Here is a 24,149-nt window from a genome sequence, read left to right on the forward strand (position 1 = left end):
ACACCCTCTTGATTACTATTATTATCACCAATGTTTATGTATATGGATGTTTTGATTACTATTATTACCACCAATGTTTATGTATATGGATGTTTTGATTACTATTACTATTATCACCAATGTTTATGTATATGGATGTTTTGCCTGCATGGGTGTCTGTGCACCTGAAATTATTTTGTTCATGACTAATGCTTATTGCTTCTTGATATAAAAAGGGGGAATTTGGAAACTGTCCTTTGCCACAGACTTACAAGTTTCTCTCTGGCTGTGGTCTCAGCTATGTGATAAGCTTTTTGTGCCCCATGGAAATTTATTTTTTATTTTTTTGTTTTTGTTTTTGTCCTGGAATAAAGTTTGCTTCTGGTGTAATAGACTTTGGTGGTCTGTCTCCCATCTTTGTGTGACCCCCCCCCCCGTGGACCTAACATTTTTGTTGCTGAACCTGAGACCTCATGCAAACCTGGTTCTGGGGGGACACCCGAGTCTCTGGCCGACTTTACTGTACTATTTTTACTAATTGGTAAGTTTCTGAGTTTCATCTGGATCTAGTGTCTGGACAATCTGGAGATCAGGTGACAGGCTTCTAGTCTTTGAGTCAGAGGGAAACAGGGGAAGTTTCAATTCCTCTCTGGCCAAAGAGTCATGTCCCTTTGGGACTCATATGGGGGTCACGTGATCCAATGCACAGCAGCTCCCCATCTGTGTCTGCCGACTTTATGTCTCCTCATTTTTGTTTGCTTATTGTGAGCTTCCTTGTTGTGGTTATGAATGAAGTAATTTCCACTATGGGAAAAGCGTCTTCTAAACCTAAGGCTCCCCTGGATCTTGTCCTCTCTCAGTTCCAGGACGTCAAGGATACAGCTGCAGTCCCTGCCACCCATGTGCAATCAGAGCAACTCAAGACCTGCTGCTCCATAGAGTGCCCAGCCTTTTGAGTGACTGACCTCCTGCAGGCTCCATAGATTTTTTTTAATTGCTTTCATTGAACTATATATTTTTCTCTGCTCCCATCCCTTTATCCCCCTCCCCCTTCTACCTTCTCTCATAATCCCCATGGTCCCAATTTACTCAGGAGACCTTGTCTTTTTCTACTTCCCAAGTAGATTAGATCCATGTATGTCCCTGGCTCAGGCCTGCTCCCGTGGAGGACCCTAGCTTGGCCTACACCCGCAGAAATCTTTAACTCGGGCCTGCTCCCTTGGCAATCACTCCCTTGTATCTGCTCCCACAGAGGTCTCTGGCTTGGGCCTGGTCCCACAGAGGTCTCTGGCTCAGGCTTGTTCCCTTGGTGGTCGCTCCCTTGTACCTGTTCCTTCAGAGGTCACTTCCTGGGGCCTGCTCCTGTGGAGACTGACTCCTTTAATGTTAAACTTATCCTTAAAGTTCAGGATGTTGTTTTCAGCCATCCAGGTCACCAGGACAAAGTGCCCTATATTGTGGCCTGGTGTTACCTTCCTGATCCACTCCCCTTCATGGCTAAAACCCCTTCTTCCTTCCTCAGAAAATGAAACTGCCATTTCCTCCTGTCCCACCAAAGAAATCAAAATAGAAAACTAACAGATCTAATACTCCTGCAGTCTTGCCTGTGATATCCAATCCTGGATGGGACTTTCATCCCCCTTACCCCTCCCTATAGCCCTCTGCTTTGCAGGTAGACTAGGGACCCCCTTCTAAGAGACAGCACAGTTGCTGACTCTAATTCTGCCTCACTTTCCCCTAAGGCTCCTGATTCTTTACAGAACACCTCTGCCTCACCTGAGCCTTCTGCTCCCCTGTGGAGCACTTCCTCCTCAGCATCTCCCTCCTGCCATTCCCTCTCTGAGTGTTCCTCTCCCCCCTTCTCCCCTCCCACTGTTGGACCCCCTGAAGACAGATGGGCTTATAGTACTGCTATTGTCAGCCCACACATTTGTCTAAGGTAGTCAGGAAGTGCAGGGAAAGGATGAGTCACCAGGAGCATTTCTTGAGTGCTTGATGGAAGCTTATCCCACCTACCCTCCATTGAATCCAGAGGCTCCTGAGAGTCAGATGGCAGTCAACCTGGCTTTCATCAACCAAGCAGCCCAAGTATCAAGAAGACGCTTCAGCAGCCCAAAGGATTTAAAGGTAAAAGTCTGACTGAATTGATTGCTATAACCACTAAGGTTTATAACAACAGAGAAGAACCTGAAGATAAGCAAAAATGGGGCTGGCTGAAGTCTTACTGGCAGATAAGAGCTGGAGGCCTGATGGGCAGAGGGAATGTAGGCTGTCCCACATAGCCAACGGGTGAGGAGATGATAAAGGCCATGAGCACCCCCTCCTCAGATTGAATCAATGTGATTATCGCAAGGAAAGACGCCACTGAAGAAGAAATGACCACAATAAAAGAGAGGACAAAAGGTCCTGAAATGGCAGGTCCAGACAATTGAAGGAGATGGGGTTTGAAGTTTCTCCTCAATACTTGGGTAACCCTAAAAGTAGAGGGGCAACCTGTTGATTTCTTAGTAGATACTGGTGCTCACCATCCAGTGTTAAAGACTCCACTGGGACCTCTATCAGACAAACAGGGACAGTCCTACAACCATGGACCACAAAATGGACCATGGATTTGAGAAGAAAGTTACGCATTTCTTCATAGTTATCCCTAAATGCTCCTACCTGCTCCTGGGAAGAGACTTACTGGCCAAGATGAAAGCCCAAATTCATTTCACTAAGAAGAGGGTGACAATCTCCCCATGGCCCAAAGTCTATGTCTTATGCCTGTATCTAGAATACAGGCTCTTTTCACAGACTCTGACTTTAGAGGTATCTCCTCTAATGGCTGGACTTCACTGCTCCATCCCAGGAGTGTGGGCAGAGACAGCCCCCAGTTATAGTCACCTTAAAATCCAATGCCCAACTGTTGTAAGGAAAGGGCCGTTTGTTTGTCCCAGCTACCTGGCTAGCTTACACCTGAAATAACTACATAGAAACTGTATTAATTAGAACACTGTTTGGGCATTAGCTCTAACTTCTTATTGGCTAACTCTTACATATTAGTTTAACCCATCTCCATTAATCTGTGTATCGTCATGTGGCTGTGGCTTACTGGCAAGATTCTAACTGGCGTCCGTCTGAGGCAGAGGATCCATGGCTTCTCCTTGACTCTGCTTTCTTTCTCCAAGCATTCAGTTCTGTCTTATCCACCTACTTAAGTCTGCCCTACCAGGCCCAAAGCAGTTCTTTATTCATTAACCAATGAAAGCACCACATGAACAGAAGAACCTCTTACACCACCCAACCGGTCAGGGTGAGGCTGTAGCCCATGGCCCCGAAGGCTAACTTGGGCATTGCTAAACATATTAATTGGCTCCTGGAGCGTGGAATACTAGTGCCTTGCCAGTGTCCTTGGAATGCCCTGCTTCTGCCAGTTAGGAAGTCAGGGACCAATTACTATAGAGCAGTACAAGATCTTAGGGAGGTTAACAAATGGGTTGACATTTACACTACGGTTCCCAACCCCTAAAATCTCCTAACTCCATCTCTCCAGAGCTCCAAGTGTGTTCAGTTCTAGACCTTGAGGTTGCCTTCTTCAGCCTAACCTTGGAAGTAAGAGTCAACCAATATTTGTCTTCAAATGGCAAGACCCAGACTGGGGATTCAGTGGACAGTTCAATTGGACCCGCTTGCCATAAGAATTCAAAAATTTCCTAATCATCTTTGATGAAGCTTTACGTTAGGACTTGAAGGATTATCAGACCTCTCACCCTGATTTAAGCCTCATCAAATATAATGAGGATCCTCTAATTGCTTCTAAGGACCAAGATTCTTGCTTACAGGCAACTAGAGACTTGCTGCAGACATTATACCAAGTATGGTAGAAGGTGTTGGATAAAAAGGCCCAGATCTTTGTCTCTGAACTCACATACCTAGGAGATATACTGAAAGAAGGCAAGGGATGGCTGTTGCCTGCTCAAAAACAAACTGTTCTGGACATTCCAACCCTCCAAACCCGGAGACAGGTCCAGGAGTTTTTAGGCTCAGTCAGATTCTGCCTGCTCTGGATACCAGGATTTGCTAAACTGGCAAAACCCTCATATGAGGCTAGCCATGGGGCAGAGGAATCCTTCCTCTGGACTGACACTCAAAGAGCTTGCAGAGCTGTAAAGAAAGCTCTGCTAAAGGCCCCCGCTCTGCTCCTCACATTAGGTTCCTTCCTAGCAACTCATCAACCCAGCAACATTGCTGCCTAACCCAGACTCTGATGTCATCCATGACTTCACAGAGATACTTCAGCAAGTGCATGAAACCAGATCACGTGGCCAAATCCAGATCTCACGTGCTTCAAGGGCAGCAACAATTTTATCCAAGAAGGAACCAGGTATTCAGGGTTGGAAATAACAACACCTTCAGAGACTATCTGGCCACCGCCTTGCCTCCCAGTACCTCAGCACAAAAGGCTGAGCTGACTGTTCTAACCAAAGCTCTACAACTAGGGAAGGCTTAGACTGACTATCAATGTTTACACAGACACTTAATACACTTTAGCTGTGATGCACGTCCACAGAGCCAAACACTGGGGAAAGGGGGCTTACTGACTGCTGAGGAAAAAACTATTAAAAATAAACAAAAAATCCTGTACTTATTGGCTGCCTCTGGCTTCCTAAAAGACTGCCCATTATCCATTACACAAGACATCAAAAAGAAAACTCTTACGAGGCCCGGGCCATTCATAGTACATATCAGGCGTCCAAGAAAGCAGTCTTAAATGTCACTGATTCACTGAAAATAATGCCAGATCCTGTGTTGCCTAGAATGCAGGACTATTCTGCCCAGGATGATAAAGACTTTGCTTCCTTATTAAACACCTGGGTTATAAATAGATGGAGGTATACACCAAATAAAAGACTCATCTTACCAGCTGAACTGGCTAAGTCCCAAATCTACCAAACCCACAAAGGGACACATTTAGGCGAACAAAAATTAAAGAAACTCCTGAGACATGCAAGGTTTAAGATTTTCAAACAGAAATCAATTGGTGAAAATTTGTGTGACTCAAACATCATCCCTGTCCCAAAACATGCTGAGAAAAGGCCAAATAAGAAAGTGTAAGATAATCAAAATGAATCAAATATTTGATTCTAGTTACAAATCCAAGAGGGGAATGAAGAGTCCAAGAGTCCAAGAATAAGGATATAGAAGTGTAGGTTCCAGAAATAAGAATGTAGAAATAAGGAAATATAAAGTTGTAATCCTAGGAGAATGAGAGCAGGCTGTCAGCAGCTTTCTCAGCAGCTTAAGGATTAACTGTTAATATTGGTCACTTTGCTATAGAATCCATAGCTCTATCTGCAAGACTGAAACAACCCCTTGCAAACTGAAGGTCAGCTTTTAGATAACCTCCTACTCACTCGTGACCAGCAATTAACGTGGGCTGAGTGAACTTTTAAATGATGGGATGTACGTGACTTTTTGGTTGTGCATTTTCCCATACCCTTCCCTGCTACACAAAACTGGCAGTATCCAGAGAATATAGAGCTTTGGTAAACACCATCAGAAATAGCCAGAGAAAAACAGTAAAGTAAATACAAACGCTAGTTTAACACTTCTCCCCTATAAAAGCCCTGTTCATGGAAATTGTAATGAAGTAAAAAGCAATTTGTATCTCAGTTTTACCTGAATTGTAAAAATTCCTCTTCTCATGTCTAATGCTTGTTGCTTCTTGATATAAAAGGAAGAATTTGGAAACCGTCTTTTGCCACAGCCTTACAAGTTCATCTCTGGCTGTGGTCTCAGCTATCTGATGAGCTTTTTGTGCTCCATGGAGATTTCTTTTTTAAATTTTTAATTTTTCTGGAATAAAGTTTACTTCTGGTGAAATAGGCTTTGGTGGTCTGTCCCCCATCCTTGTATGACCCCATGGAACCATCACACCCATATACAGTGCCTACAGAGGTCAGAAGAGGCTACCAGATAGGGTGTTGGATCACCTAGAACTGCAGTTACAGATGGTTGTGAGCCCCAACCAAGTAAGTGCTGGGAATTGAACCTGGTCCTCTGTAATAACAACCAGTGCTCTTAACCACTGAGCCATCTCTCCCAGCCCCTGGCTTGCTTTTTTTAAATGTTACATTTTGAAATAATTTCCGACTCTTAAAAATATTCCAGAGCGTTGGGGTGAGTTTCTGGCCCGCGGCGCCAGCCAGGGACGGGGATCTCGGGGGTCCCTTGGCCTCCTGTCTTTCTTGGGCTCTCTGCAGGACCTCTATTCCCTGGTTACTGCCTCTTTCTTCCTGGCCCACCCAGCTTCCGTCCAGAGCCCTCCCCACTTGGCCCCCCCCTGCCCTCTTTTGGCACGTGGCATTGGGAGCTGGGTCCCAGTCCTTGGGGCGCCCGGGCGGGCTGCACTTCCTTTGTTTCTGTGGCCTGCCTGCACCAAGGAGGGTAGGCGCTTTGTTTGCGAGCTGCCCAACCAGCACGGAGGTCTGATCTCTCGGCCCCAGGAGAACCAGCGTTGGGGTGAGTTTCTGGCCCGCGGCGCCAGCCAGGGACGGGGATCTCGGGGGTCCCTTGGCCTCCTGTCTTTCTTGGGCTCTCTGCAGGACCTCTATTCCCTGGTTACTGCCTCTTTCTTCCTGGCCCACCCAGCTTCCGTCCAGAGCCCTCCCCACTTACCCCCCCCTTCCGCCCTCTTTTGGCGCGTGGCATTGGGAGCTGGGTCCCAGTCCTCGGGGCGTCCATGCGGGCTGTAGTTCCTTTGTTTCTGTGGCCTGCCTGCACCCAGCAGGGTAGGCGCTTTGTTTGCGAACTGCCCAACCAGCACGGAGGCCTGATCTCTCGGCCCTAGGAGAACCAGCATTGGGGTGAGTATCTGGCCTGCGGCGCCAGCCAGGGACGGGGATCTCGGGGGTCCCTTGGCCTCCTGTCTTTCTTGGGCTCTCTGCAGGACCTCTATTCCCTGGTTACTGCCTCTTTCTTCCTGGCACACCCAGCTTCCGTGCAGAGCCCCCCCCCACTTCGCCCCCCCCCCCCCCCCCCGCCCTCTTTTGCGTCCAGGCGGGCTGCAGTTCCTTTGTTTCTGTGGCCTGCCTGCACCCAGCAGGGTAGGCGCTTTGTTTGCGAGCTGCCCAACCAGCACGGAGGCCTGATCTCTCGGCCCCAGGAGAACCAGCATTGGGGAGAATCAGCATTGGGACGAGCCAGGGTTGGGCACGGAGACCTGATCCCTTGGTGCCAGGAGAGCCAACATTGGGGAGGCCGCGTTGGGTAGGCAAGGAGACCTGATCTGGTAAAAGAAGATCCATAAGGGAGTATTTGGAAGAAGAGATGGGCAGACGCCAAGGCAAGAATTCGCCCAACAAACTGAAAAGCAACATGAAGCCACCAGAAACCAGCGACCTCACAACGGAAGGACATGAACACCTTAATCAAGAAGGAGAAAAGATTGACTTCATGAAAGTGATTGACGCCCTTAAACAGCATGTAAAAAACGCCCTTATAGAAATGGATGAGAAATATAACAGAAAGTTTGAAGAATTGAATAAATCAGTGAATGATACCCTAGAAAACCAAGGAAAAACAATCAAACAGATAATGGAAACAGTTCAAGACTTGAAAACTGAAATAGAGGCAAAGAAGAAAACACAAACAGAGGGCCGGCAGGACATGGAAAATCTAGGTAAACGAATAGAGACTACAGAAACAAGCATAACCAGCAGAATACAAGAGATAGAAGAAAGACTCTCAGATTCTGAAGATACCATAGAGAAAATAAACACTATGATCAAAGAAAACAGCAAGTCCAACAAATTCTCATCACAAAACATTCAGGAAATATGGGACACAATAAAAAGACCAAACCTAAGAATAATAGGAGTAGAAGAAGGAGAAGAAGTGCAGCTCAATGGTCCAGAAAATATATTTAATAAAATTATAGAAGAAAACTTTCCCAACCTAAAGAAAGATATACCTATGAAGGTGCAAGAAGCATACAGAACACCAAATAGGCTGGATCAAAAAAAACATCCCCTCGCCATATAATTATCAAAACACAAAGCATTCAGAATAAGGAAAAAATATTAAGAGCGGCAAAGGAAAAAGGCCAAATTACTTACAAAGGTAAACCTATCAGACTTACACCTGACTTTTCCATGGAAACCATGAAAGCCAGAAGGTCCTGGATAGATGTACTGCAGAAACTGAGAGACCATGGATGCAAGCCCAGATTACTATACCCAGCCAAGCTTTTGTTCACTATAAACGGAGAAAATAAAATTTTCCAGGATAAAAACAAATTCAAACAATATGCAGCCACAAATCCAGCCTTACAGAAAGTAATAGAAGGAAAATCACTAACCAAGGAGTCCAATAATGACCACAATAACTCAGGCATCTAGAGACCCTTCATCAACACAAACCAAAGAAGGGATACACACAAACTCTACGACTAAAAAAAAATGACCGGAGTTAACAACCACTGGTCATTAATATCACTTAATGTCAATGGGCTCAACTCACCTATAAAAAGGCACAGGCTAAGAGATTGGATAAGAAAACAGGATCCAACATTCTGCTGTTTACAAGAAACACACCTCAACCACAAAGACAGGCACCTACTCAGAGTAAAGGGTTGGGAAAAGGCCTATCAAGCAAATGGACCTAAGAAACAAGCAGGTGTGGCCATACTAATCTCTAACAAAGTTGACTTCAAACTTAAATCAATCAGAAGAGATGGAGAGGGGCATTTTATATTCATAACAGGAACAGTTCATCAGGATGAAGTCTCAATCCTGAACATCTATGCCCCTAATATAAAAGCACCCACGTACATAAAAGAAACATTGCTAAAATTCAAGGCAGCCATCAAACCGCACACACTAATAGTAGGAGACTTCAACACTCCTCTCTCACCAATGGACAGGTCAATCAGACAGAAACCTAGCAGAGAAATAAGACAATTAATGGAGGTAATGAAACAAATGGACTTAACAGACATCTATAGAACATTCCACCCAAATAGGAAAGAATACACCTTCTTCTCTGCAGCTCATGGAACCTTCTCGAAAATCGACCACATAGTCGGTAACAAAGCAAACATCCACAGTTACAAAAAAGTATTACTAACCACCTGTGTCTTATCAGATCACCATGGATTAAAGTTAGAATAAAACAACAAGGCTACCCCCGGAAAGCCCACAAAGTCATGGAAACTGAACAGCCAACTACTGAACCATACCTGGATTAAGGAAGAAATAAAGAAAGAAATTAAAGTCTTCCTGGAATTCAATGAAAATAAAGAAACAACATACTCAAATTTATGGGACACTATGAAAGCAGTCCTAAGAGGAAAGTTCATAGCACTAAGTGCCCACTTAAAGAAAACAGAGAAAGCTCACATTGGAGACTTAACAGCCCACCTGAAAGCTCTAGAAAAAAAAGAAGCAGACTCGCCTAGGAGGAGTAGGAGACTGGAAATAATCAAACTGAGGGCTGAAATCAATAAAATAGAAACACAGAGAACAATCCAAAGAATCAATGAAACAAAAAGCTGGTTCCTGGAGAAAATCAACAAGATTGACAAACCCCTATCCAAACTAATCAAACGGCAGAGAGAGAATTTGCAAATTAATAAGATCAGAAATGAAAAGGGGGACATAACCACAGACACAGAGGAAATTCAGAGAATCATTAGATCTTACTACAAAAGCCTATATGCCACAAAACTGGAAAATGTAAAGGAAATTGATACTTTCTTAGATAAATATCATTTACCAAAGTTAAATCAGGACCAGGTGAACAATCTAAATAGACCTGTTAGTCGCGAAGAATTAGAAGAGGTTATCAAAAACCTCCCTACCAAAAAAAGCCCAGGACCAGATGGTTTCAACGCGGAATTCTACCAGAACTTCCAAGAAGACCTAATACCTATACTCCTTAATGTATTTCACAATATAGAAACAGAAGGATCATTACCAAATTCCTTTTATGAAGCTACAGTTACTCTGATACCAAAACCACACAAAGACTCAACCAGGAAAGAGAATTACAGGCCGATCTCACACATGAATATCGATGCAAAAATCCTCAACAAAATACTGGCAAACCGAATCCAAGAACACAACCGAAAAATTATCCACTATGATCAAGTAGGCTTCATTCCTGAGATGCAGGGCTGGTTCAACATACGAAAATCTATCAATGTAATCCAGCATATAAATAAACTGAAAGAAAAAAACCATATGATCATTTCATTAAATGCTGAAAAAGCATTTGACAAAATTCAACATCCATTTATGTTAAAAGTCTTGGAGAGATTAGGGATACAAGGGTCATACCTAAATATAATAAAAGCTATATACAGCAAGCCGACAGCTAACATCAAATTAAACGGAGAGAAACTCAAAGCCACCCCGCTTAACTCAGGAACACGACAAGGCTGTCCACTTTCGCCATACCTCTTCAATATAGTGCTGGAAGTTCTAGCAATAGCAATAAGACAACATAATGGGATCAAGGGGATTCGAATTGGAAAGGAAGAAGTTAAACTTTCGTTATTCGCAGATGATATGATAGTGTACATAAGCGACCCCCAAAACTCCACCAAAGAACTGTTACAGCTGATAAACAGCTTTAGTAATGTGGCAGGATACAAGATCAACTCCAAAAAATCAGTCGCCCTCTTATACACAAAGGATATGGAAGCAGAGAGGGAAATCAGAGAAGCTTCTCCATTCACGATAGCCACAAACAGCATAAAATATCTTGGGGTAAACCTAACCAAGGAAGTGAAAGATCTATTTGACAAGAACTTTAAGGCATTGAAGAAAGAAATTGATGAGGATACCAAAAAATGGATGACATCCCTTGCTCTTGGATTGGGAGGATCAACATAGTAAAAATGGCAATTCTACCAAAGGCAATTTATAGATTCAATGCAATCCCCATCAAGATCCCATCAAAATTCTTTACAGATCTGGAGAGGACAATAATCAACTTTATATGGAAAAACAAAAAACCCAGGATAGCCAAAACAATCCTATACAATAAAGGATCTTCTGGAGGCATTACCATCCCTGACTTCAAACTCTATTACAGAGCTACAGTAATGAAAACAGGGTGGTACTGGCATAAAAACAGAGAAGTCGACCAATGGAATCGTATAGAAGACCCGGATTTTACCCCACAAACCTATGAACACCTCATTTTCGATAAAGGAGCTAAAAGTATACAATGGAAGAGAGAAAGCATCTTCAACAAATGGTGCTGGCACAACTGGATGTCAACCTGTAGAAGAATGAAAATAGACCCATATCTATCACCGTGCACAAAACTCAAGTCCAAATGGATTAAAGACCTCATTATCAGCCCGAAAACACTGAACCTGATAGAAGAGAAAGTGGGAAATACCCTACAACAGATGGGCACAGGTGATCGCTTCTTAGGTATAACCCCAGAAGCACAGGCATTAAGGGCAACATTGAATAAATGGGACCTAATAAAACTGAGAAGCTTCTGTAAAGCAAAGGACACTGTCACTAAGACACAAAGGGAACCTACTGACTGGGAGAAGATCTTCACCAACCCCGCAACAGACAAAGGTCTGATCTCCAAAATATATAGAGAACTCAAGAAACTAGACTTTAAAATGCTAATTAACCCAATTAAAAAATGGGGCACTGAACTGAACAGAGAATTCTCAACAGAAGAACTTCAAATGGCCAAAAGATACTTAAGGTCGTGCTCAATTTCCTTAGCAATCAGGGAAATGCAAATCAAAACAACTTTGAGATACCATCTTACACCTGTCAGAATGGCTAAAGTCAAAAACAACAAGGATAGCCTTTGCTGGAGAGGCTGTGGAGGAATGGGTACCCTCATCCATTGCTGGTGGGAATGCAATCTTGTGCAACCACTGTGGAAGTCAGTGTTTCGGTTTCTCAGGAAATTCGGGATCAACCTACCCCTGGACCCAGCAATACCACTCTTGGGAATATACCCAAGAGATACCCTATCATATGACAAAAGCATTTGTTCAACTATGTTCATAGCAGCATTATTTGTAATAGCCAGAACCTGGAAACAACCTAGATGCCCTTCAATGGAAGAATGGATGAAGAAAGTATGGAATATATACACACTAGAGTACTACGCTGCGGTAAAAAACAATGACTTCTCGAATTTTGCATGCAAATGGATGGAAATAGAAAACACTATCCTGAGTGAGGTATCCCAGACCCAAAAAGAAGAACATGGGATGTACTCACTCATAATTGGTTTCTAGCCATAAATAGGGGTCACAGAATCTACAATTGGCGAACCTAAAGAAGCTAAGTAAGAAGGTGAACACAAGGAAAAACATATCGTTATCCTCTTGGATAAGGGAAGTAGACAAAATTGCCGGGGAGAAAAGTGGGATCTTGGGGGTGGGGTGGGAAGGGGGTAAGGGGAGATGGGGAGAGAAAAGGTAGAAGGGAAGGAGGGGGGACTTGGGGAAATAGGAGGATCGGGATAAAGGAAGGTTGGATAGTGGAGCACGGAACCACAATCCTTAGTTAAGGGACCCACTTTAGGGTGGGCAGGAGAATTGACCCTAGAGGGGCTCCCAGGTGCCCAAGCTGAGGTCCCCAGTTAGTTCCTTGGGCAGCTGAGGATAGGGAACCGGAAATGACCCCATCCTAGCGCAATACTGACGAATATCTTGCATATCATCCTAGAACTTTCATCTGGCGAGGGATGGAGATAGAGACAGAGACCCACACTGGAGCACTGGACTGAGCTCCCAAGGTCCCAATGAGGAGCAGAAGGAGGGAGAACATGAGCAAAGAAGTCGGGACCACGAGGGGTGCACCCACCCACTGAGACAGTGGAGCTGATCTACTGGGAGCTCACCAAGGCCAGCTGGTCTATTACCAAAAAAAGCATGGGATAAAACTGAACTCTCTGATCATGACGAACAATGAGGGCTGATGAGACGCCAAGGACAATGGCATGCAGTTTTGATCCTACGCAATCTGCTGGCTTGGTGGGAGCCTAGCCAGTTTGGATGTTCACCTTCCTAGATATGGACGGAGGGGGGAGGACCTAGGACTTACCACAGGGCAGGGAACCCTGACTGCTCTTTGGACTGGAGAGAGAGGGGGAGAGGAGTGGGGGGAAGGGGAGAGGGGTGGGAGGAGGGGGAGAAGAGTGGCAGGAGGGGGAGAAGAGTGGGAGGAGGGGGAGGGAAAGGGGAGGCGGGGAGGAGGTGGAAATTTGTTTTTTTTTCTTTATTCTTCTTTTATCAATAAAAAAAATGTTTAAAAAAAAAATTAAAAAAAAGTAAAAAAAAAAATATTCCAAAAGTAGCTCTCATATGCTCTGTACTCAATTATCCAAAATATTAACATTTTAGTGTCTACACTGTGGTTCTCAAAATCTATACATGTCACTAGTATCATACAAAGAACTATACATATCTACAAACCTTACCCAATAACCCTTTTTCTGAAATAGGTTCCAACCTAAGATTATATATGGTTTTTAACTGTTTTGTCTCTTTTAAGGTTATTTTTGGTAATGGGTATTTTTGTTTTGATTTGGTTTTTGTCTTCACAGTCCTGGTGATTGAACCCAAGGTCTGGCACATTCTAGGGAAGTGTTCTACCTCTGAGCTATATCCTCAGTCCCCTTAGTCTTCTCTCATCTGGAAGAGTTCTTCAGAATTTTCTCTTCATGACCATAGCATTTGGATTTTTGGTTCTATTGTTGTCTGATTTGTTTTTGAAACAAGGACTCTTTTTGTAGCCCAAGCTGGCCTACAAATCACTCTGAAGCTAAGGCTGGACTTGGAAGTTGTCCAGCTAACCCTTGGGAATTTATGAGGTTTTTGGCTAATATAGTTGGTGTTTTGTTAAACTAGGTTTTTATTGTTGCTGTTGCAGGGGGTGGAGGGAGCTGTTTAGACCAGGTCTCATTTAGCCCAGGCTCCTCTCAAATTGCCCAGGTGGGCCTGGAACTTCTGATCTTCCCACCTCTACTTCCCAAGTGCTGAGATCATAGACCTGAGCTACTATGCCCTGCTTAATCTTTTGGTTTTGCTTTTGCTTGAGACAAAGTCTCACTACATAGTTCAAACAGGCCTGGGATTTGTAAGCCTCCTACCTCTAGTTCCCTGGTGTTACCCCCACTGAAAGTATATTAACCAGCTGTTGGTTGGTTTGTTTGTTTTTTAATAACCCTCCATTTGAGCTCATCTAATATTTCTTCATGGTTAAGCTCAAGCTGTGCTCTTCATCCAGGTAGCACAGGAACAGCACTGGGCCTCCAGATCAGCAAAGGAGGAATCAGGATGACAAGGCCTTTCACTCCTGCTCAGGGGAACTTGGAGCACCTGGCTAACACTTCTCCCCTATAAAATGACTACATCACTTAGAAACGTCATTTTATTTTATTTGTTTCATCTTATTTATTTGGTGGGGCAAGCAAACTCCAGCAAACCTATGGTGGTCAGAAGACAGCTTAGAGGAAGAGGTTCTTTCTGTACATCATGTGGATCCTGGGGATCCAACACAGGTCATCCAGCTTGGTGACAAATGTCTTCACCCATTAACCCATCTTGGGAGCACTCCTAAACTATCAGTGCCTGGGACACCACAGGTTAATCAAATGAGATGCCTTTGGAGTCTGGCACACATAGGCTCATATTTCTACATGGTATGACAACCAGAATCTAGGCCACAGTTTCCACCTGCCACACAGAGACATAAACTGAGGGAAAAATTCATTAGCATTCTGTTACCTAGGTAACCAGGAGAATGATTGTGGTCATGTCCACCTTTTTATCCATGCCCATTTTGTCACATCTTCCTATCTTCCTGCTCTGTAGGCCAGCTCTGTCAAGTAGGCTAAATTAACATTTCCTGCCAGGGGTCCTACCACATTACAAAGAAGGAGCAGAAAGATATTAGCATATCCTGACAGGTGTTTAGGATGGCCTTAGTGTGGAAAGCTAGGTGACAGAATGCTAATGAATTTTTCCCTCAGTTTACATTTTGGTATAAAAGCTGTTTGAAGAATAAACGCAGGCTGGACGATGGTGGTGCAAGCCTTTAATCCCAGCACTCGGGAAGCAGAGGCAGGCGGATCTCTGTGAGTTCAAGGCTAGCCTGGTCTACAAGAGCTAGTTCCAGGACAGGAACCAAAAAGCTACAGAGAAACCCTGTCTCGAAAATCCAAAAAAAAAAAAAGAAAAAAGAAAAAAAAAGAATAAACGCAGGTGAATTTTCAGGATATGAAGTCAGGATTTCATAAGAAATCCCTCGAAATCTTCCTCCTGATAAAGCCATATGAGTTATGTCTTTCTTCCCATGCCTCCCCTCTGGACCAGAGAAATAATTTATGATCCATGCTGGCACTGGAGCCTGACAGGCACAGGCCCTGAAAGATGGTTCAGTGCCTCAGATTCTAACAAGCATCCAGAACTGAAAACCAACAGTGAAAACTAGTCCTGGAAAGCAGCAGAGAAGCCATTCTGTGGGCCTCTCTTCTCAAAGCATAATCAGCTAAGCTGAGATAACTAAACATGGACTTTGGTAGGGACCCATGGTAGAAGAAAAGGACAAAGTTCCCTTGGTTGGGAAAGGTATGACTGAGCAAACAGCTGTCCAAGAAAAAGGGAAGGTCACGCCTGACCCCGTCTTCCTGCTCTTTTTCCACACCAGGCCTCAGGGAAATCTTTGCTACACTGAAAGTGCACAGCACATAATTGCTATAATTGCCACCAACAGGAAAGAACTCAAGTCTGTTATAAAGACCCAGCCTCCCATACCAAGCTACTGCGTCTGGCTACGGTCGAAAGCACAACCCACAGAGCCCATGTCAGAGGCACAGGGCCTCCCTTGAGCAGCACCAGTTGCTCTTCTGCCCTCAGTGTCTTCTGAAGAGAGAGGGTAAAGACTCTGCTCTAAGTTCACAAAGTAGGAAAGTGCGCCCATCTCCCATCACCTGACTGCTGAAGCAACTCTCACTGTGCTCAGGTTCTCACTGTGCTCAGGTTCCTTGTGGCATTTCTGGGGGTTTCATTATAAATTTCATCAGGATGGAGGGAAAGTTCAGCAGGTAAGTGCACCTGCTGCTCTTGCAGAGGACCTGGGTTCAGTTGCCAGTGTCCACATCTGGTGGCTCACAATTGCCCGAAATTCCCCCTCCAGTGAATCTGATGCCTCTGGCCTCCTTAGGCATCTGCAGTCACAGACAAACACACACAACCTTATTTTTAGCCTTTTTTGAGACAGGGTCTCACTCATTAAGTAGCCCTGGCTGACTATGAACTCAGAGATTCACTAGCCTCTGTCTACCAAAGTGCTGGAATTAAAACCTTGCACCACCATGTCCAGCTAAAATTTTTTACTTATATGTTTTCGTCAATCCCTCCCAGAGAGGGAATATCTCATTACATGCAAAAGAGAACACCAAAATCAAGAAAGACTCTGATGAGAGCCAGCCCTAAAGTACTCACAATCTACCAGGGTCTGAAGGACACTGGATCGCAGAAAGAGCTGATGCAGCATTAAAATAACTTCCAATCTCTCTCTCTCTCTCTCTCTCTCTCTCTCTCTCTCTCTCTCTCTCTCTCTCTCTCTCTCTCTCTCACACACACACACACACACACACACACACACACACAAAAACTAAAAGAAGATTAGCTCAGTAGGGAGCCCACCCCTAACACTGCCTGGAGGTCCAGGACGCAGAGGCTGGATGGCCAACAGAACCAAACACAACTGCAGGAAAAAGGGGAGAAATGTCATGGTAATGATGCCTGGTGATATTCTGCTATACACATAGATTGGTGCCTAGCCCAGTATTCATCAGAGAGGCTTCATACAGCAACTGGTGAAAACAGATGCAGACCCACAGCCAAACATCAGGCTGAGTTCAGGGAATCATTCAAAAAAGGGGGAAGATTGTAGGAGCCAGAGGGATCAAGGACACCACAAGAACATACCCACAGATTCAACTACCCTGAGCTCATAGGAGCTCACAGAGACTGAACGACAACCAGGAACCTGCATGGGACTTACCTAGACCCTCTGCTTATATGTGACAGCTGTGTAGCTTGGTCTTCTTATAGGACTCCTAACAGTAGGGAGCAGGAGCTATCTCTGATTCTTTTGCTGGCTCTTGGTACCCTGTTCCTCATACTGGGTTGCCTTGCACAGCCTTAATACAAGGTGGGATGCTTAGTTCTTATTATAAATTCATATGCTATAGTTTGTCAATATCCATGGGAGGCCTGCCCTCTTCTGAACAGAAACAGAAGAGGAGTGGATGGGGGTGGAGGAAAGGGGAAGTGGTGGGGAGAAACTGGGAAAGAGGAAGAAGGGGAATCTGTGGGCAGGATGTAAAACAAATAAATGAATAAACTTTTAAAAAACTGCCCTTCACATAGCTAATATACTTCAACTGTCTCTTGAGAGGGTTGGCACACTAGATGCTAATACTTGGGTGAAATAATTCACAAAAGAGTGGGGTCAGGCCGGGCAGTCATGGCACAGGCCTTTAATCCCAGCACTCAGGAGGCAAAGACAGGCTTATTTCTGTGAGTTCTAGACCAACCTGGTCTCCAGGAAGGCTCCAAAGCTATAGAGAAACCATCTCAAAAAGCAAACAACAACAACAAAAAAGAGTTGGGTCAGGAATGGCTGGGAAACATTTCCAGAGAAAGGAGGGTTTAGGATTGGGCATTTGAACAGTAGGGTTAGGGAAACAGACACAAGCAAAGGGAGCCAGGGACTGGTTACTGTTGTAGACGCTGATTAGAAGTTTTCAGGGAAGGAGCCTGAATTTTTTCCCATTTATTCATCTCAATCAGCACACGGGGTTACTTCAGAGAGAAAGGTGATTGCCAAGGCTGATGGTGCACTTGCAGTCAGAAACTACTGTGTCTGACTCCAGAACCCACAGCATAAGAAGACAGAACACAGTTTAGGAAAGGGGAAGGAGCAGGGATCACTGTGACAGAAAGATGTGATTGGGAAACCAGAAGTTAGACAAGCTTGCTAAAGTGGAGCTATATGTCGCAGGGCTATGAAAACTAGTCAGAGATATTTGAACGAGGCCTGTGATTGCCAAAGAGCCACTGTAGGTTTGGGGTAGAGGAGCCATCAAATGACACCTGAGCGAAGATCAGAGGGGAAAAGAGGAGCTCTGAGCTCTAAACCAGAGAAGCTGCTGACCATGACAGAGGGGACAGGGACAGAGGACAGTGAGGAGGGCACTTAGAGGGAGACCCTGGATTTAAAGAAAAAAGTGCCAGGCAGGGCATGGTGGTGCACACCTTTAACCCCAAAACTGGGGAAGCAGAGGTGATCTACAGAGAGTTCCAAGGCAGCCAGAGCTACACACTGAGACCCTGTCTTAAAAAACAAAGAAAATGTTGTATGTCAAAGTCATAACTACACCAGACAAGTCAGATTCTCCCTCCAGACTTCATTCTCGCTTCATCCATACATCAAAGCAGGGCAATGAAAATTCATCTCTAAAGTGATCTCTAAACCCTTGGTGCTTAACATGCGATCCACCAACCAGCAGTGATGCATTTCCTATCTTAGCAGCAGTAGGGGTGGAGGTGTCCAGGGCCAACCTAGGCAACACAGAAAGACCAGAGAAGCAGAGAGACCAGATATGTTGGAAGGGAGGCAGAGAGAGAGGGAGGAAGGAAGGGAGGGAGAAAGGGAGGGAGGGAAGGAGGGAGGGAGGAAGGGAGAAAGAGGAAGGGAAGAAGGAAAGAAGGGAGGGAGGAAAGGAGATGGGAGGGGATAGAGCAGAGCAGCAAAGAGACCAGGCAGGTTGGAAGGGAGGGAGGGAGGGAGGGAGGGATAATTTCAGGTCCCACTAAAAGTATCAAAATCTGTATTTGAACAGTAACCATGTGGTTATTGTGTGGTTGTAAGAACATTAAAGTCTGAAGAATCTTCTCTAAAGTGTCTTCCAACTCTAAATGCAAGTGATTTCACAGGATCAAAAGTCTATCACTCCACAGGGACTCAATAGAGCAGCTGACCTAGTCACACTGTCTACCCTTTAAACCAGTGAGGCAGTGCTGCCACCTTGTGACCATGACTGGTAAGAACATTCTTAACCAGTCTCATGGGGGGGGGCTGGTAGGAGGGTAAAGTCCAAGTCACAGAGGTGGTAAGAGAATCACAACCGCTCATATCAACTGCAAATGACGTCAAAACAGCTCAGCCCACGTCACAGGGCACAGTCACATTTGAAAAGAAGGGTTTTTCTTCGTTACATTTTTATTTGTTTCAGGTGCACGTGTGCACCAGCGGAGGCCAGAGGACAACTTGCAGGGCAGCTCTTCTTTCACCATGCGAGTCCCAGAGATCAAACTCCAGTCCCTAGGCTCAGTGATGGAAGCCCTAACTGAGGAGCCATTTTGCTGGCCCAGAAAGTGAAGGTTTTATAATTCCCAACACTTCTGTGTTGGTGGAACACTCAGGTTCCAAGCCGCGCTCCAATGCCCAGTGGATTGTGAGTTCAAGGACAGCCTGTGATATAAAGAGTGAGTTCTATAATTTTGAACAGTTTGGTGTCTGTGGAACATCCAGGTTCCAAGCCGCGCTCTAACAATGTCGCCCTTGAAATCACCATGACAGGCGTTTTCAGGCATCTAGCCCTGCCTGAAGTGCCAAGAAAGAGAAGTAGGAATCCCGGGCACTGGCTCTCTGTGGCACAGTCTCATCTTGTGCTCTCTTCAGGCCTGGTCCTGCTCTTGGCAGGCACTGAAGCCAGCCGGTATCAGAGAACACCCTCCAAGTGCTACTTTCCAAGTGATGTAATCTGAAGCCCCTGTCCTCTTCTGTCAGTTTAAGACAGTGGTTCTCAACCTGTAGGTTGGGACCCTCTTGGCGGGGGAAGGCAAACGACCCATTCACAGGAGTCGCCTAAGATCATCCTGCCTATCAGATATTTATATTACAATTCATAACAGTAACAAAATTGCAGTTATGGAGTAAAATAATTTTATTGTTGGGGGTCACCACAACATGAGAAACTGTACTAAAGGGTCGCGGCATCAGAAAGTTGAGAATCATTGGTTTAAGCTATGATGTGAGATTTATCTCACAAAATAAAAAAGACACACGCAAAGAGGTCTGGGGCTGCCCACAGCACAGATGGGAAGAGGCAGCAGATGTGGGATTCGGCTCTAACTAGGAACACGGTCCAGGATGGGGAAGCCGGCACTTCTGCCGCACTGCGACTCTGGCTAGACATTCCGAGAATTCAGTTTCTGCTCTGGTTTCTGCGCTTCACCTGGGCACGGGGAGGTGATAGGAGAGCTTCAGATTATATCATTTGGAAAGTGGCGGGTGGGAAATGGAGGGGCACTTGAAGGGTGTTCTCTGGTACCAGCTGGCATCCGTGCCTGCCAAGAACAGGACCAGGACTGAAGAGAGAGCACAAGATGAGACCATGCCCTGGATCCCTACAATTCCTAGAACTTCAGGCAGGGCTAGATGTCTGAAAATGCCTGTCATGGTGATTTCAAGGGTGACATTGTTAGCGCGCGGCTTGGAACCTGGATGTTCCACCGACACCAAACTGTTCAAAATTATAGAACTCACTCTTTATATCACAGACTGTCCTTGAACTCACAATCCACTGGGCATTGGAGCAACAAAATCAGATGCTTTCCTGCCCTCAGAGCTTTAGGCTACTGAAGGAACCCAATTCAAAATTCCATTTGTCTTAAAAGTGTTCATTATCAAGAAAGCAGACGGAACTGACCAGCAGTCAGGATCTAGAGTTGTAGGGGCTGACTAAGGAGACCTGAGGAGAACTGAGGGAGAGCTCCCTGATCTAACAGACTAAGGAGACCTGAGGAGACCTGAGGGAGAGCTCCCTGATCTAACAGACTAAGGAGACCTGAGGAGAACTGAGGGAGAGCTCCCTGATCTAACAGACTAAGGAGACCTGAGGAGACCTGAGGGAGAGCTCCCTGATCTAACAGACTAAGGAGAACTGAGGGAGAGCTCCCTGATATAACAGACTAAGGAGACCTGAGGAGAACTGAGGGAGAGCTCCCTGATCTAACAGACTAAGGAGACCTGAGGAGAACTGAGGGAGAGCTCCCTGATCTAACAGACTAAGGAGACCTGAGGAGAACTGAGGGAGAGCTCCCTGATCTTGCAGTGGCCTCAACACAGGTTGGAGTGATGAACAGCTGAATGAAGTTCTGTGTGAACATATGTCTATAGTAAGATTTTCTTACTTTCAATAGGTTGAATTTTCACAAACTTCCTATCTTATCAGACCAAGTTAAGGGGTTGGAAAGCTATTGCTTTGTTCATTAAACATTTGCAGAGTACTTCCTTGGTGCCAGGCCCTGTTGAGTTCAGAAAACTCAAATAAAAAGGAAGTCAACAGCCCCGTCCCCAAAGACCCCACCCAATCCACTCTGTATGCCCACACACCCTTTGCACTGACTTGCTCTCTGCCCTCCACCAGCCCAATTTCTACCTGTCCTGTGAGACCCAGCTCAAACCCTGCCTAATTAAGTGGCATATGATTCTAAGTGGGAGGCTGAGGCAGCATCCCAAGTTCAAGGCTAGCTTGAACTACAGAGTGATACCTTGTCTCAAAACACAAAGAAAGAAAGAAAGAAAGAAAGAAAGAAAGAAAGAAAGAAAGAAAGAAAGAAAGAAAGAAAGAAAAAAAGAAAGAAAGAAAGAAAGAAAGAAAGAGGAAAGAAAAGAGAATAGGGGGTAAAGGATGTAATTCTATTTTAGTTAAATTTTAAAATTTTTAAATGATTTTATTAGCTAAAATATAAAAAGGTATGTTCTTGTGTTATCCCCACATTCATTTACATATCCATCAATTCAAATTTATTTGTGACAAAGATGCACAGAAACAAGTTGTTATTTATAATTTTTTTTTAAAGCTCCCAGGTTTTGAGAGATGATTCAATGGTTAAAAGTGCTTGCTGCCATTCCAGAAAACCAAGTTCAGTTCCCAGCACCCATATTGGGTGGCTCACACTGTAACTCCAGCTCCAGGAAATCTGATGCTCTCTTCTGACCTCTTCCAAAATCTGTATAAATATGGAATGTGTGCACGCGCACGCGCGCGCGCACACACACACAAATTAAATATTTAAAACTAATAGGGGTCTAAAGAAACATAGTTAAGAGTCCTGGCTGATTTTCCAGAGGGCCTGGACTGATTCTCAGCACCCACATGGTGACTCACAACTGTCTATAACTTCCGTCCCAAAAGATCTACTGCCCTCTTCTGGTCTCCTCAGGCACTACATGATATGGGACACACACATACAGGTGAAACACCTATCACATAAAGTAAAAAGAAATCTCAGCCGGGCAATGGTGGTGCACGCCTTTAATCCCAGCAATCAGGAGGCAGAGGCAGGTGGATCTCTTTGAGTTCAAGGCCAGCCTGGTCTGCTAGTTCCAGGACAGGTTCCAAAGCTACAGTGAAACCCTGCCTCAAAAAACAAAAATAATAAATAAATAATTTTTTAGAAAACCAAATCTTACCTAATTACCATCTCAGTCCTTAGTGAAGGTGACTCCATTTGTATCTCAGGGTTATGAAGTGCATGCCGTCCCCTGACTAAACGTCAGCCTCCTGAAAATAGAGGCTGTCTATAGAAAGAAACCACATCAGTGGTATCAGACTAAAACCAAATTATCAGTCTGAGGAGAGTGCTCACTACCTAACACAACCCTCAGCATGGTATTGAGCTAGGACAAACTGGAGAAGAGAAATGAGAAAAAAAATTCAATGCAGGAGGCAGAAGCAGAACTGTTATAAATTCTAAGTCACCCTTAGCTGTAGACTAAGATTCTATTTTTAAAATCATTTTATCTATTCACTTCTTTTGCAGGACCAACTTCATACACTCCCTCATTCCCAAAGGCTCTAGGAAAGACTTCCTTGTTCACTGTTCAACCCTGACAAATGTCACCCAGCATTCAAGTTGAGCAATCCCTCTCTTTGACACATTCCTAAAGTCTCTAGTATAGACACCAAATTTAGTGCTGATGTGTTCAAGATTGTTATAGTTTGGATCTTCCATGCTTCCCAAAAGCCTGTGAGTTAAAGACCTGGTAGCTAGCCTATTGGGAGGTCAGAAGAACCTTTTAGGAGACAGTTTCATAGAAAATAATGAGGTCGTCGTGGGGTATACAGCCTTAAAGAAAATATTAGAATCCTGTTTCTCACTGTCTGCTTTGCTTCCTGGCTGCTAGGACGTGAGCGTTTTCTCCACTGTGCACTCATTCCATGATGTGTATCTCAACACAGGGCAGACTGGCCATGGAATAAAACCTCTAACACTGCAAGCCAGAAATAAAATTCCTCTCTTTTGTGAGGTGCATGTTTGCCAGGAAGTTGGCTAGCACAATCACCTCAATGTTGACTGTGAGTATTATCAGCTTTCTCCTTTTGCCCTGGGCCATTTCCAGAGACTGGAACCAAGATCCCCACCAATGTGGGCAAACACAGTTCAAGAGTTCCTATACTCCTCAAGCCTTCTTGGATCTGAAGCTCTGGTGATCCCCCACAAATAAAATCCCCTGTCCTGTAGACTGAAGCAACTAAACCATAGCAACTTCCTGATGAGCAAGAGGAGGCCTAGTTTTCTCCCACTGCTCCAGGGAAGGGTTTTTGGAGCAAAGATAATTGCCTTTAATTTTGTTTATTTATTGTTGTTTTGTTTTTTGTTGTGCTGAGAACCAAACCTGGAGCCATGTGCATGCTAGACAAGCATTCTATCGCTAAGCTACATCGCATCTCTTCATTTTCAATACATTTATTTATGGGGGAGGGGAGTGTGCATGCCACCAAGTGAGTATGGAGGTCAGAGGATAACTTATTGGTTCTCTACTTCCTCTGTGAGTCCTGGGAATTGAGCTCAGAACAATTAGCTCATCAGCCACCAGCCCTTCATTTTTGTTTGTTTTTCTTTCTTTTCTTCTTTTTTTAAAATAGGTTTTGTCATCACACTCAGGTCCTCCTCGCCCTCCCCAGTACTGAAATTGCAGACATACACCACCACAACCAATTTGAACTGCCTCCTCTTACTCCAGCTCTGTTTCCCCTTTACATGGTTAGAGAACTGGAGAGAACTGCCAACAGTGTGAAGACAGAGAAACTACCCAGACAGAAGTACTTCCATT

At 44.6% G+C, this 24,149-nt stretch overlaps 1 long non-coding RNA gene across 1 annotated transcript in view; it reads right to left on the minus strand.

Annotated features, from left to right (window-relative positions):
* LOC142858801 (uncharacterized) overlaps nucleotides 1–24,149 on the minus strand; it is an 89,605-nt gene that overhangs the window by 46,930 nt on the left and 18,526 nt on the right. The gene's annotated exons all lie outside the window — the stretch shown is intronic.

This window comes from Microtus pennsylvanicus, chromosome 1 (assembly GCF_037038515.1).
Source record: "Microtus pennsylvanicus isolate mMicPen1 chromosome 1, mMicPen1.hap1, whole genome shotgun sequence".
Classification (NCBI taxonomy): domain Eukaryota; kingdom Metazoa; phylum Chordata; class Mammalia; order Rodentia; family Cricetidae; genus Microtus; species Microtus pennsylvanicus.